Source organism: Rhamphochromis longiceps, linkage group LG8 (genome assembly GCF_057381845.1).
Source record: "Rhamphochromis longiceps isolate RC_006_pf linkage group LG8, R_longiceps_female_GT1.1, whole genome shotgun sequence".
NCBI classification, from domain to species: Eukaryota; Metazoa; Chordata; class Actinopteri; order Cichliformes; family Cichlidae; genus Rhamphochromis; species Rhamphochromis longiceps.
In genome coordinates this window covers 35579863-35593010 of record NC_140564.1, presented here as the reverse complement: position 1 = coordinate 35593010, position 13148 = coordinate 35579863, and positions in this window count along the sequence as shown.

Here is a 13148-nt window from a genome sequence, read left to right as displayed (position 1 = left end):
CACATATATATATATATATATATACACACACACACACACACACACACACACATATATATATATATATATATATATATATATATATATATATATACACACACACACACACACACATATATATATATATATATATATGTGTGTGTGTGTGTGTGTATATATATATGCGTGTGTGTGTGTATATATATATATGTGTGTGTGTGTGTGTGTGTGTGTGTGTGTATATATATATATGTGTGTGTGTGTGTGTGTGTGTGTGTATATATATATATATGTGTGTGTGTGTGTGTGTGTGTGTGTATATATATATATATGTGTGTGTGTGTGTGTGTGTGTGTGTGTGTATATATATATATATATATATATATATATATATATATACATATATATTTATATACGGACAAAATGGTGGTGGCTAACCAACCGGACATAGTGGTGGTAGACAAACAGAAGAAGACGGCCGTACTGATCGATGTAGCGGTTCCGAATGACAGCAATATCAGGAAGAAGGAACACGAGAAGCTGGAGAAATACCAAGGGCTCAGAGAAGAGCTCGAGAGGATGTGGAGGGTGAAGGTAACGGTGGTCCCCGTGGTAATCGGAGCACTAGGTGCGGTGACTCCCAAGCTAGGCGAGTGGCTCCAGCAGATCCCGGGAATAACATCGGAGATCTCTGTCCAGAAGAGCGCAGTCCTGGGAACAGCTAAGATACTGCGCAGGACCCTCAAGCTCCCAGGCCTCTGGTAGAGGACCCGAGCTTGAAGGATAAACCGCCCGCAGGGGCGTGCTGGGTGTTTATATATATATATATATATATATATATATATATATATATATATATATATATATATTAGGGGTGCAACGATACACAAAATTCACGGTTCGGTTCGGTTCGATACTTTGGTGTCACGGTTCGATATTTTTTCGATACAAAAAAAATGTTCATGCCTTTTTAATTTGTCATTTATTAAAATTATAAATATATATTTTAACTCAAAAGTACAGTTTTTAAATTTAACCCTAACCCTTGTGCGTGTTTTTTATTTTGACAGCGAATGCGCACCTGCGGACCACTTATATGCAGCCCTGGTTACTTAGCTCGTCATATTGCAGCCACAGAAATTCTTTTGTCCATGAAACCATAAAGCTGCACTTTCTTTTTGCCTTATAGTCTGATTTGTCATAACTTCTCCTGCTGCTTTTACACACGGACTCACATAAGCTCAGCGATTCTCTGCGCGATCAACCTCTCACATGTTTAAGCTTGCTGCGTCATGTTTGCATAGTAAGCTAACGATTAATAAGACGATGTCAGAGGAATTGGTGCACAAATTATCATCACTCACCAATCAGTACTGTCGCTCTCTATACACAGTTCGCACGATTGCAAAGTGAAAGCAAAAAAACAAGCGCAAATTCAAACGCGACTTCAATATGTCACATATTGACAGTGGCTCACCGATGCCAATGACATAATTACCCAGCTACATTTCTGAAAGAATGCAAAAGCATTGACATATATTTTTCCTACAATAGCCCGACGGGCAGGGCAGAGAAAGATTTTGGTACCCCGACTGAAAAAATCGCTAGCTCCGGGACGTCGGGCTAGCGATATTGCAAGCCCTGTATCTGATTGAGGAATCACTCATCTTTGGAAAAGAGAGTTTATTACAGAGAAATGGTTCTTTCCAAAATAAAAGCTATACTATCCGCTTCTTCTGGGCTATATTCTCAGCAGCATAAGGAGAATCATGTGCTAACAGCTGTCTAAATGACTCGGCTAAAGTTAGTAGCATGCTTGTTGTTTTTGTCTTTGCACTAGGATGATGTCGGCGTAAATGTGCAGTCATATTCGTTGTGTTCCCACTAGTGCTTTCAGGTTAATCTCGTTGAAATGACCTTAACGCCACAACACGGCAAATCTCCGTTAACGAGCTACCGCCGATCGCTCCGTGCATGGGGCTAGACGGCCAACACGTTAACGAGCTAACTGCGCTAACACACTAGTTCACACCCATGTAATTGAGCATTGCATGGCACATCCAACATACTGTTTTACTTTAGTCCATGACTCGCTTACCTTCAGGGTCATACGTCACATGAAAACCAAAATAATTCCAAACGCCAGATCTGAATGAGAGTGGGGGAGGTCCATGTTGTAAGGAGAGCTTAACTTCTGTCTCGCTAGCTTGCCCTGTGCTCTTCCTCCTGACTATGCTGTCTGTGTTGAGCGCTCAGTGGATCTGCGCTCGACAGTGCAGCCTAGGCGGAGTAGTCGAACACAGATTCACTGAGCGCTCAACACAGACAGCATCGTCAGAAGGAAAGTTGATAAAATAAATTACAAATGTTGTATTGTTCGATACATATGCGTACCGAACCGAAAGCACTGTATCGAACGGTTCAATATCGATACGAATATCGTTGCACCCCTAATATATATATATATATATATATATATATATATATATATATATATATATATATATATATATATATATATATATATATATACTAGGTGCGGTGACTCCCAAGCTAGGCGAGTGGCTCCAGCAGATCCCGGGAAAAACATCGGAGATCTCTGTCCAGAAGAGCGCAGTCCTGGGAACAGCTAAGATACTGCGCAGGACCCTCAAGCTCCCAGGCCTCTGGTAGAGGACCCGAGCTTGAAGGATAAACTGCCCGCAGGGGCGTGCTGGGTGTTATATATATATATCATAATAATCTGACAATACTATAATATGGTAAATGGCCTGTATTTACCTCAGGCAGCAGGAATTCTGTGTCAATTCACAGAAAATATCATATCTTTAAATGTGGAGCTGCTGAAAAAAACAGAAAAACCCCAAAACTTTATTTTTACTTTGTGCTGGTCTCAGAGGCGGTGGCAGCTACAACCGTTAACTGGAACTTATTTCTTGCTGCTTTGACTGAGATTTATATATGTGATGGAGTCCTTCTTTGGGCTCTGTGTATTTGCTGGAGAAAGCTGTTTGGTTTGCATTCAGCAGGTTTGTGACACAGTCACCTAATTTCCCTCCATCAGCGCGTGGGCGCTGTTACATAATTAACAGCCACGGCTCGGGACACAGGCGTCCTGTTAGAGATAATCAGCAGAGAAAGTAGGTCAGTCTGATCCGGAGCTTCATCACGCTCACCTGTAGCTCATCTTCATCACACCACTGGTTGCCTGGAAACCTGCTCGGCTTTAAAATCAGACCGCTGGCTCTCGTTCAGTTTTATCGCTCCAGAGGATCTGACCACCGGAGACAAACCGCAGACCTTCAGGATCAGATCTCACACACACACACTTGTTTTCATGCATTTGTGGGGACATAATGCTTTCCCTAGCCGCTTACGCTAACCCTCGCCCTAACCCTCACCATAACCCAACTGCAACCCTGCCACTAAAACCACACTGTGAGTCTCAAACATGCCTGCATTTGGTCCCTATAAGTGTAGCGGCGTCCTCACAAAGCTGTGTAAACCTGGCACACACACACACACGCTCCCTGCCTGAGAAACAATCAGCAGGCTCGTCGGCTTCATTCATTCCTCGTTTGTGACGACTCAGACCCTGTTACCATGACAACAACGCCTCCTATGGCTTACTCTCGTGTTCATTCAGCTCGCTTCCCAAAATGCATCTGTGTGAAGTTACTCTGTGTGTCTGAACAAGTCTCGGCCTGCACCGCCTCAGCTTCCTGTCTGTGTGACGTCATCCTCACAGGCGCTCACACAGGTGGGATCAGGAGGACACGGGATATTCAATAAATCCCAGATCGGGGTTCTCTGAACCTAATACGCCACGAAGGTACACAGGAAGCTTTTTATAGACGTTACTCCTGAACTGGAGCAGGAGAGATCTGCAGGGAAGCTGGTCATTCCTTACTTCATCTTCGGCTCGTGTGATTGGTCAGCTGCAGAAGTTGTTGGCGTGTTTGAAATGGATCTGTCCAAAGCTTCAGAAGTGTAGCGTTAGAGATCCATCGTGCACTCAGAAGGCAATGCGCTGTAGCTTTAAACCTCGTCATCATTAAAGACTGGATGGTTAACCGTGGCGATGGTATCCACCGCCACATGGACCCAGCGTAGTCTGAATGACCCTGCTGAACTTTGCTGTGGACGTTAAAAATGAATAACCTCACCAGCAGCATGGCTCAGTGAAAGGGAACTGTTCCCACGGAGTGTGTAATGAATGATCATTTTCACTTGCAGGGTTCCTGCAGGTCTTCCTGTGGTGTATATTCTCTTTTCGGGCCTTAACAGACACCAAAGTTTTAACTGTTTGATGTCTTTTAACCATTTTATCCTCAATCTTCAAGTCACCCAAAGTTCAAGAAACATAACGCTAAAACTGCTTCCACACACGTCTGTCTCCTGCTTCTTGTGGTCAGACTTTCCACGTTGACTTTGTCTCAGAGTTCAGCGGGACTTTGATCCCGTCAGACTTTCCAAACCGGGTTCTCGAGCCAGCTCCAGGAACCCTCGATGCTTCAAATTGGCAGAGGAAGGGCGTGATGGAGCAGCAGCAGAGCAGAGACAGAACCCAACTGCAGACACAAAGATGTGGGAGCGGATCCTCCGTCCATCCCAAAATGCTTTAGACGGGAATTCTGTGTTTTCAGTGGACGAGTCAGGAGCGTGCTCCCAGTTTTTAAAAATCGTTTTAGTTTTTATTCTTAAACGTAGGGCTTTAGCTTTGACGAACTTCATGATTGTACCGAGTTCCCACCGCAACCCACATGGATGCGCACGCTCTGAGTCAGCTGCACACACACACACTCGGCTGCATGATAAAAACATGATTATCTCCTCCTGCAGCAGTCATGCGCTCTCACTTCCTGTCTGCGTGTTTTTACTGAGGTCGTGTGGAGGTCGAGCATAAAAACATGGAACTGCGACTGCAGAGCGTTTGTTTCCAGGAGCTGGAGTGAAATACTACATCAAGTAAGAGTGTTTTCACACCTTCATGGGCTGAATAACCTCATACAGGGATTGTGTTGTTGGGCTCGTAATTACAAGTTCAAATATTCAAATATCACATTATGTCCAAAACTATATCCAGGGCTATAATGCTGGATGATAACGATGGATCTGCTGTAAGCCTCTTTCAGATGGGATTAACAGAACGAGGCGCTGGATAAAGATTCCCCACAGTCCCTGAAAATTCAGCCGTCCAACTCTGGATTTATGGGATAATTACGGAGTACAGTCTGTAATGATCTGAACATCAGAGCACAAAGATGATACTGACGCTGATCGGTTTCAGTTAATAATACGGATCCTGGAAGTAAATGGAAATAACAATGTGACTGTATTTACCTACAAATACTTCACTGTAGATGTTTTTTTGAGTTTGAGTCACTGTAAGGTTTCAGAGGAGTTACGGCATACCTGCAGAGCTCGCTGTGAAACAGGAAGTTCACATTAGTCAAACTTTAAATCTCATTTTGCTGCCAGAAGACACTTCGTAGTTTTCACTTCACAAAACAGCTCCTGTAGGAGGATTCAGTTTCAGGCGATCGATAACGCTGAACAAGCTGCTTTTTCTCTGTTTCGACAGTCACGTGACCCAGACGACATCATGGAGCCCTCCCGGGTCGAGCGGCGGCGCCCCGGAGCTGACGCCTCCACCTCAGGAGACTTCAGAGGTGGGGGAAGGGTGTGATGGAGAGGCGGTGAAGCAGAGACAGAACCCGACCGCAGAGATGAAGATGTAGGAGCCGATTCGCCATCCATCCCCGATTCCTCCATCATTACTGCAGTCATGTGACACTTATATTTATATACATTTATAGCTGTTATAAAGCAATTCAACGTGTAAATGTATGTCTGCGAGCAAACATCATTTCAGGGTTACTAACAAGAGCCCGGCGGGCTCGTCGTTGAGCTAGTGTCAACATTTAAACAGCAAGAAAGTGAAGAGACACCCTTCATGTTAGCACTGACGACGCACAGTTTCTCCATCAGAGGGCGTTCGTCGATGTTTTAAGCTGCACTGGCATATTTTCTTAAAAAGAACTCATAAATAAAGACACATAACAAATAAGATATTTGTTTCACGCGTGTTACTCGTGCAGCAGGAGTAACGACTAGCCGTTAGCTTTAATGTGCAAACTCAGAAAAGTCAGTAAAAGTCAGTAAACTATGAGCGCTATAAACTATAAAACATCTGTGTGTCCTTTAAGACATGTATTAGCAAACAGGCTAACGAGATAAAAGCTCTGCATTTCATTAATGTTGCAGGTTTTTTGCACTGGTGACTCAGAAGCATTTGCCCCACAGACCTGCATTAGAAAGCTTTGTGGTCTCTGACATGAACACAAAGACATTTAGGTTGAACTTTCACGCCCTGAGTCGTGTCTGCAGGTGTCTGTTTGTTTTACTGCCGTGTAAAACGTTCTCTGAGCCTCGGCAGCGCCTCGCTCACCATGATGGAAAAACTGAAAGCACTTTAGTTTCTGTAAAGGTTGCGTCATTCTCTCCAGAAAACATCTTCATGCATTAAAAATGGAGAATTATGAAGGTCTGAGGATTCTGGGAATGTAATTTGTCTCTATTCAGTGTGAGCGCAGTTCTTTCTTGACCACTTCAGCCCGTCTCGACTCTCCTTCATTATGTTTTAAATTGCTGCAGCGCTCCTCTGCCTCCTTTTTTTGTCCCTGCTCAGTTTCCGGCCTTTTCTCTCGTCGCGGAGAGCCTCGCCGAGCGCTCGATATGCTTTTATTCCCAGCAACAGGAAGGTTTTGTCAGTGGATGCTGAGAGCTCAGCTAATCTGAGAAGGTCGACATTCCTGCTTCTGAATTGTCCTTCAGGGTCACTGTGAAGTTTGCTGCCACAAACTTGTTCAAACTAACAGGAAGTGTTTTTCTGGCTGCAGCCGCTCGCACGGCAGCCTGAAAGGGAACATCAGAGGATCAAAACAATCGATCAGATGGAGAACAGACGGACAGAAGGCGGCTCTGCACGAGTTAAACAACAGCGGCGACTCCATACGTCAAACCAGCAGTTTTTATTCGCTCACTGCTGTCTGACAGCAACAAAAAGTTTATATGAAGTACTTAGTTTCACTCTGATAGCGACGACGTTGACCAGCTGGCTTAGCTAGGCTACATTATCAGTTTGGAATATTAAAGTGATTTAAATGAACTCTTCTGCATGACTAAAAGGATGGTGGCTGCTGAACACCAGAGTCACGTTTGGCATCACTGCAGTCGTCTTTCTTTTGGTCATGCGATAACGACAGCCTAGCTGCAGGACACCGGCCCTCGAGGCCTGGACTTCCCCTCTCCAGGTCTAAAGTAACCACCAGTCAGGTCAGGGTCCCCAATAGGTGGACCTTGGTCCAGATCTGGGTCTGGACGCGGCTCTATATGGACTCGGAGCTATAACTAGATTGTTTTTCTAGATTTTTGTTTTGCTCAGGTTCGCTCGTACACGTGTTTCTGTTGTTTCTACAATGGTCACACACTAGTGACGTGCGTTCTAACTCATCCCACATGACATCTTTTAGCCAATCAAATCATTTCCTCAGTTTCGTCTGTGAGGAGAGCGGGGGGCTCACAGCTGACGGTGTTTTCATGTACATGTAGTTAAACTACACCTTAATCTGCAGACAGCTTTTCCTAATATAAAAGAAGATTATTTCAATATGACGCTGTTATGATGAAAACCTCCGGGTCACTGTGAAAATAAATAATAAACATAGTTGAGATGTTATTGAATTGTACGTCTTTCTCTTCATGACTTCAGGTTATAGTGAATTAAAACACACGCAGGTGTTTGTTGACATTTTGTTTAAAGTTGAATTAAATTTCCACCAAAGCCGTGAGTCAAGAAGACGAGAATTCAGGCAGCCAAGAGACGGGACAACAACAAAAACGGAAGAAAAGTAACCAAGAAAAATCATCCATCATTTTTCATCAGGAGTTGGTAATAAAAAGGGAGAAACACATAAAAACAGATTTACTGTAACTTCCTGTGAAAGTGAAGACTCGTCATGTTCGTGTGGTGGGATGTGAGACAATCACAAAGCATGACTGAAACGCCGGAATGATTTCACCGCTGTGCCGTCCCACATGCTGCTTTATTATTGGACTGCGGAGCATTATGTCATCGCTGTGGATCGATACTCGCGCGCTGTCTTTCCATTTCACGCTGGACTCTATGCTATGATTTGTCTGCAGGATAATGAGTTTAATCAGAGTGAAGACGTGATTGGGCGAGTTGTGTTTTGCATACAGATGTGTGTGTTCGTCGCCCGTGGAGTGCACGAATGTGCCGCCGTGTGAGCTGAATGGCAGTATTTATAGTGCATGCGAGGCCCGAGCCAATAATCTTCCTGCCTCGGGCTCAAGCTTCGATTCCAGCTCAGTGCAGCTCTGAATATGTGCTGCTGCTGCAAACAGTAATAATGTGAAACATGCACATAACAGTAGCTAAACACGGCCTGATGCTCGACAGCCCTGCTGCTCGGGTTCAGACTCGTTTCTGGACTCGGGCAGGTTTAGGGTCTCATCTACTTCCTGCTTCCTTCCATCAAAGTTCTCCGTCTCTGCTCCATCACATATTTCTCTTCCTCTTCTGTCTTTGTCTCAGCTTTCTTACACTGCACTCCTGAAATGGATCAGCCATTTGTTCAGTCTGTGCATCCTCCCTCTGAGGCCCGGAGCTCGCCTCCACTGCAGGCCTTGTTTGTGGCTCAGTTTTAATAGTTCTCTGTAAACAACAGCACGCTCATATAATCCTGCTGCACGGCTGAAATTCTGCTTTACATAACCAAAGCTGGCCTGAATGGAGCGCTGACCTGCTGGTACCTTGTAAGACTCATCATCACTGATGTTATTAAGCAGGCCAATCTAACTGATCTGTTTGGGCCCGGCTTTCTAATCCATGCCTGACTGAGAGGTTGATGCAATCTGTGACCTCTCAGCATCCAGGTTGAGGCTTTGCAGGTTGTGTAACGTCAAATTTGGTTGTAAACTGTTGGGACAAAAGCAAAGAGGAGACCTGCGCATGCACACGTACACTGCAGCGTAGCTGATGTGGGAACAAAACAAGGCGATCACAATTAGCAGCTCCTGGAAATCCTGGAGACAAAATCAGTACCTGACCCACCATCAAACCTGCAGTTCCTCTGACGTCCAGCGGGGGTCAATCCCCAAACGCTCACACTACAGCAGTAATAAACATGTTTACTGTATAAAGACGTGAAGTTTGCATTATTGGGGGCGTGTCCTGATTGACTGACAGGTGGATGGTGACACAGGCAGCTGTAGCGGCCATCTTCACCTGAACATTTTTAATGACTGTAGTAACAGAGCTGAAGGCTGTTATTTAGCATTAAATACCAATTTATAGATACGGTTGTGTCTGTTTGCCTCCAAGCAGGGTTTTCAGCCTATGCACACACGCTGTAATGCAGTCTCTAGAATCACAGCTGCTCTCACTTCTGTACAATCAGACTCAGAGGAGTCGCCCCCTGCTGGACACCAGAGAGCGCACAGGGTTAGCTTTGTCGAATTTTCATAAATCACTCCGTGTGGGCTCTAACACTTTGTTATGAAGGTGTTAGTGTTGATCAGTGCAGCTTTAGGCTGTTTGAAAACGCATCGTTTTCTCTCCGTTTGGCCTCCCGTCCTCACTGAGGCTGCGTTTCCCCAAGGAAAACGCAGCGTTTTGAAAACGCTCAGAAAACGAATACATCTGAAGACAGTGCTTTCCTGTCGCAGTGTGGACAGTGAAAACGGAGACTTTCTAAAACGATGACGCATGTTTGTCATGTGATGCAGTCATGTGACCAATTAAACTAAGATAGTGGAGGGTATTACACAGCAGTTGTTTTGTTTGACAGCCGTATTAAAGATTAATATAGAATAGAATAGAATAGAATAGAATAGAATAGAATAGAATAGAATAGCCTTTATTGTCATTGTACAGAGTACAACGAAATTGGAGTGGCACTCCCTTGGTGCAAGATAAATAATAAATATAAATGTAAAATATAAAAAGTACAATAAAATAATCGCAAGTACTCAAACAATAGTAAGTACGATATATACAGGATAGCAGCATTAATATAATGACAGTATGAATAGCAGCATAATATAATGACAGTGACGGTATGGAATAGGTTCAATTGTTTTTGTGCTTATTTACTACGGTGATAGCTCTGGGAAAGAAGCTATCCCTGAATCTGTTTGTCCTGGTTTTATGTTACCTGTACCGTCGGCCTGACGGTAATAGTTCAAACAGTTGGTTGCTGGGGTGAGAGTGGTCCTTGATGATATTGCCAGCTCTGCTGAGGTACCGAGAGTTTGCAGTGACCTCCAGGCTGGGCAGAGAGCAGCCAGTGATCTTCTGGGCTGTGTTGATGACCCTCTGCAGTACTGTCCTGTACATGCTCCAGAGAGCTTTTCTTCAAATTATTTAATTCTCACTCACGTTTGCAACTTTGTACTTTTGTGTTACTCGTAGCAACAACTCCACCTCATTGTTAGTCCATTTAAAAAACTTGCTGCTTTTCCTCGACATTTTGCCGGAAAGTAAATAACGCATGCGGAGAACTGGAACGTAAGCGTTTTCAGACGTTTCAATGTGGACGCACAACTAGTGTGGACGCGGAGCGTTTTCAGACGAAAACGCCGTTTTCAAATCTATCCGGGCCAGTGTGAACGTAGTCATTGGCTGTATCCCAATCCAGGGTCTGCAGCCTTAAAGGCCGCATTTTAAGGCCGATTACGTCACAGCGACGCGACGAAGGCTGTCCCAATTCGAAGGCTGCTCGAAATGCAGCCCTCAAATGCGTCCTTCATTTCCCTGAATTTTAAGGCTGTAGCAGTGCAGACTTCGTGGCCCAATATATCCCAGAATGCATAGCGCGGCGGTGGGTGTGGATAATTTTGCCGAAAAAAAACGGCAGATGAGGGGCGCCCGAAGAGTAAACTTTAAACTTTAAGTAAGTACTGAATATGATGTCACTTATTTATGTGCAAATGTTTAATAACGAAGAACATTAAACATTACTGTTGGCCACATGTCGGCAAAGTTATGTGACATTAGTGACGTTTGTACTAACTTGGTTTTAAAGCCTTTACTTTAAAATATACGCCGTTCAATAGCTGAGCTTAATCTCACAGAGAATGATCAAAGCTCATGTAGAAACAAACAAACAGATGAACAAAAGATTTTCTCCTTCATTTCTGTCAAACACAGCTGTATGACACGTTTCCAGCTGTTAGTATCATGGTTGCTAGGCAACCTAGGCAGCGCGACGGAGGCTAGACCGTCCCATTTCACAAGCCTCGCACTTCCGGCCTTAGCGGTCTTTGAGTACGCGGCCCTTGAGGATCGTTAAGGCTGCGTACTTTAAGGCTGCAGACCCTGAATTGGGATACAGCCTTAATATGCAGCCTGAAGGTGTCCTCAGCAGGTGTGTTAGCGAGGCGCTCACAGGTGCAGCGTGCGTGTTAACGGGATGAGTCAGAACCGTGTTTGGCCCAGTCCCCGCTCTGAAGCAGGCGTGTCTCGCCGCTGCCCTACTTTCCTCTCAAAAAGGTCATCACAACATCCCCATCCTTTAAAAAACGCTGTTGCTAGGAGCTTTTAATGAGAGCGAGGCTGAGAGGGGTTTGTTGTTTGTTTCTGTCCACCGTCACATATGGCTGCATGTTAGATGAGCTTCACATCAGATCAGGCCTCACGAGGCTCCAAAGTCCAGGACACAAGAAATCACTTTCTGATGCTGTTCATGGTGGTCAGAGAGAAACCACAACACTGACTCCCTATGGGCACCAGCTGGCAACAGTGGGGAGGAAGAACAGTCCTTTGTCTGTGAAGGTTCTCAGTCATCCAGCTCATCGTAGTCTAAGGAGCTCGGACAGAAAAGCGTCTGGACTTCTTTAAGTTGCTTGAAGACGTTTCACCTCTCATCCGAGAAGCTTCTTCAGTTCTAAGGTCAAATGGTGGAGAGTCCCAGATATAAACCTAGTGGGAGCGTCCCCCCACAGAGGGACAAAAGGACCCCCTGATGATCCTCTAATCATCTGGGCCAAGGTGTGAAACTGTGTCTTCAAGCAACTTAAAGAAGTCCAGACGCTTTTCTTTGCAAGCTCCTTTGACGACAAGAACAGTCCTACTCTTTCGAGATGTCCCTACATGTGCCACGACTGTCCTCTTTTGCTCGTCTCATCTCTTTTTTCATCTCCTCTGAAGAAGAATCTGCTCTCCTCTTTTCCTTCCCTCCCTCCATTCTTCCTTTCTCACTTCCTTCCTTCGTTCCACCCACACCTAACCATCCACAGACAGACATGAAGCTGTGTTAAAGCTGCGTGAATAAAGTGACAGAAGGGTGTTCAGGGTTTAGGTCTGGGCTCTGAAGCTGCAGCCTGGTTGGAGCAGGGACCTGTGTGAGGGGTCTGCAGGTCTGAGCGGAGCAATCGTGTTCTTCAAACCTGAACCAATCAGTGCGGAGCCCTGAGCGACCCTGCTTCTCCAAACACCTCACCGTCACATATATCACTGAAGCTCATTACGTGTTTGCAGGTTTGAGTCCGGAGACGTTTCCCTCACTGAAACGTTTCATCTGACATTTTTAATGTCTTAAACTCTCTCTGCTTCCTCATTTCCTTCCTCCCTCCCTCATCTTGTCTCCTCCTTGGGTTGCGTTTGTTTTTCCCTGTCTGAAGCACGCCAGGTTCCACGTGACTGAGCCACAGAGGGGCGGGGAGGAGGGGGAGAAGAGCGGGACACGGCGGGCTCTCATTGGACAAAAGTAGGTCAAGCCGGCCCACTCACGTGACCCAGCATACCTCTGCAGGCTGTGTGTGTGTGTGTGTGTGTGTGTGTGTGTGTGTGTGTGTGTGTGTGTGTGTGAATTTTAAAGGAAGCAGATTTCACAAGAATAAAAAGGCCTGAATGAAGGTTTCAGAGATAAAATGTCAGCACGTCTGCAGATCACGAAGGTTTAACTGCTGAGAGCAGAGAGAAGTTTAAACTCCACGAGAGACAAAAACACTTTCAGGGTTTGGTTGTTCCTGGAAGTTTCTGGATGTTTAGTCTGCAGATCAGAAACATTAAGAGATCAACCAGACGCAGCTTGCTCAGAATGAGCGTTAATGGAAAGAAACAGACAGAAATGCTGCCCACA